Here is a 3,062-nt window from a genome sequence, read left to right on the forward strand (position 1 = left end):
GATAATCTTTAATTTTCTCAAAGGCCTTTTTGCATTGATCGTCCTATTCATGTTTTCTCACTTTTTTCAGTTTTTAAAATATTGGCTCACAAGTCATACTCAATTTGTTGATAAATCGACTAATGTACTGTAGTTTGCCAAGGAACCCCCTAATTTTGTTTCCTATTTGAGGGGGAGGCATGTCAACAATTGCCTTTATTTTAGAGGGATTGATCTTAATGCCACGTGTGCTAACTATGTATCCGAGTAACCTGCCATAAGTTACCCCGAAGGCGCATTTTTGTGGATTTAATCGCATTTTGTATTATTTTATGCGAGTAAGAAATTTTGCATAAAGCTTTCATATGTCCCATTCTGTCCTTGGACTTTATGATCATATCATCCACATACAATTCTATTTCTTTATGCATCATATCATGCAAGAGAGTCGTAGCCAATCTTTGGTATGTAGCTTTTGCATTTTTTAAACCAAATGGCATGATTGTGTAGCAATATGTACTCCAAGGGGTAATAAAACATGTCTTTTCTTCATCATCTTTTTCCATTAAAATTTTGTTGTAACTGATGAGTGCCATTTATGGCACTCATTTGGTTCTTTTTAGGGTGAATTTCATGTTATTCTATAGCTCTTTTACTTAGCTTTTCCTTATTTTTACTCTTTATTTCTTTTGGTTTGCATTTTCTTTGTGGGATTTCTTTCTTTATGCATTTCTTGGTTTATTTTGTTATTTTCTCTTTTATTTGCTTGTTTTCCTTTATTTTTCAGGTTAAGGTCGTTATCCAAGTTTCCCGAGGCCTCTTCCCAAGCTAGGCATTGATTAGGATGTCTAGTGTTCTCCATTTGAAGCTCAAGCATGGAGAAGTGCAAGTTCATAAAGTCCTTGAACTCTGCATTCAAGCCGTGGGGGCATGATTTCTAGTGTCGAACTCGCAAACATGGAGTTTAGAAACTGCAAGGTCCCGTGTTTATCAAGAGCATTAAGTGGAAATCACGAGAAGCATCGGCATGATAGGGAAGAAGGTTTCCCTGTTCTCAGGCACGGGCCCGCGCGGCTTTAGCGTGGCCGCGCGGCTAGGTGGCGCGGGCGCGCCTGTATGGGTCTCTGTTCCGTACCCAGATTTGTGTGACCGCGCTCTCTTTTATAGTTAGTCGCGCCTGTACGGGTTTATTTTGGAACAATCTAACTAATTTCTCTTAGTTAGTTTTACTATATATAGATTTTCTTTCTATTTTTAGAGAGAGTTCAATTTTTAGAAATTAGAATAGAATTAGGTTAGATTTTAAGGGAGAGAAACTCTAGTTTGTAGAAAGAGAAGTTCTTGATTGATGATTGAAGATTGATGATTGCAAGTGTTTTTCTCCATTGAATCGAAGCAAGTTTGTAATGATTTCTTTACTTTAATGCAATCTTAGTTTTGATCTCAATTTCTTTGTTAATTGTTCAAGTTGATTGATTTTTGAATTGGTTTATTTTTTATTATTATGATGAAGATGAATTTGTTGTTTAGTTTAGTTTTGATATTGATTTCCATGAGTAGTGAGTAGTTTTCTTGCTAGGGAAATGGTAAAGCGTATATGAGTAATGGATTTATGCTAATTGAGGGATATAGATGGAGTTGATGTTGTTATTAAATTGATTGATTGATTATGTTCATGTGTTTGTTTAATTTAGGAGTGATCAACCTAAGTTTCTCATACTAGATTGCATTGTAGGTTTACTTTGATACGAAAAATTGATTTGTGGCTTACATTTGTCGATCCGATTGAGTAGGTTTGCAAGTTTCCTAGCTAGAGTCTCTCGTAGTTGGCGCTAGTTTGACCTCTAGAAGATTAGCCTATCATATTCTCTTGATTGCTTAATCGATTTTCCCTCGCAACACTTGACTTAGTCAACTCCAATCCCAATTAGTTGAATTAATTACGAGTTTATGTGGATACATACCCTAGTGCTTGATCAATTTTATTTCATTTCGATTGTTTGATTGGTAGAATAGACACACCTCACCTCATTGCTTCGAAATAGCTTAGCTTTGACATTAGCATTCACCTCCCATTTCTAGTGGTTCGACCCTCGACTTACACTATGCTTGGTATAGGGGTATGTGAGAGTTTACAAATTGTGTTTTGACCGAGGGTAGATTAGTTTTCAACGACTTAGTCTCGCCTTAGATAATAAATGGCGCCGTTTTCGGGGAGTGGCGTAGATGTTTGCTATTGTTGTTGAGTCTATTTCACTAAAATTTGAAAATACAAAATGATTTTTTCTCATTTGGCTACATTTGTAGCCGTGTTACGTTACTAATATTTTCCTTTGAGTTTGTGTTTGCAAGTTAACATGAGAGATATCCCAAGGGTTACATTGAAGGAATTGGGTACACCGGGTGCAGACAAGTATGAGAGCAGGATTGCTCCATTATTGATCCCCGATAGTGACTTTGAAATCATTCCGGCAATGATAAATTTGATTGAAAGGAGACAATATAGTGGAGGAGTGAATGAGATCCCCCTAAATCATCTTAAGGAATTCTAGAAATATTGCAACACAATTAAGGTGAACGGGGTAGCTCAAGAATTCATAAGGCTTAAGATATTTCCTTTTTCTCTAATTGGAAGAGCTCAAGAGTGGTTAGATAAGGAAGTGAAGCCTAATTCTTTGAGAACTTGGGATGAAGTCACCAACGAATTCCTTTCCTGTTTCTTCCCTCAAAAGAAAACGGCGGAGGCAAGAGCTTTAATTCAAGGTTTCAAGAAAAAGTTCAGTGAAAGTCTTTATGAAGCATGGGAGAGATACAAAGAGTATCAACGTGTGTGTCCTCACCATGGATTCCCCACTTACCTAATCATTCAATTTTTTTATGGCGGTTTGAGTCCTCAAGTCTAGTTGCCGGAGCCGAAGGCCCAATCATGAATAAGACAGAGGAAGAGGTTGTAGGTAATATTGAGGATGTAGTTAGAAACTACATGAAATGGCAAGATGGTAAGAAGGAGTCGATAAACAAGAGTAGTACAATGGGATGCTCAATGGAACAACTCAATGTTATCAACAATTTGTCGACTCAAA

The 3,062-nt window shown here is 36.9% G+C and overlaps 1 non-coding gene across 1 annotated transcript; it reads right to left on the bottom strand.

The window, feature by feature from the left end:
- Nucleotides 1–2,719: 2,719 nt before the first annotated feature.
- LOC145641183 (small nucleolar RNA R71) lies at nucleotides 2,720–2,827 on the bottom strand. Its single transcript, XR_014115246.1, has one exon. It is a non-coding gene; the product is annotated as a small nucleolar RNA R71 (small nucleolar RNA).
- Between the last annotated feature and the right edge of the window lie 235 nt (nucleotides 2,828–3,062).

Source organism: Chenopodium album, chromosome 7 (assembly GCF_948465745.1).
Source record: "Chenopodium album chromosome 7, dcCheAlbu1.1, whole genome shotgun sequence".
Lineage (NCBI taxonomy): Eukaryota > Viridiplantae > Streptophyta > Magnoliopsida > Caryophyllales > Amaranthaceae > Chenopodium > Chenopodium album.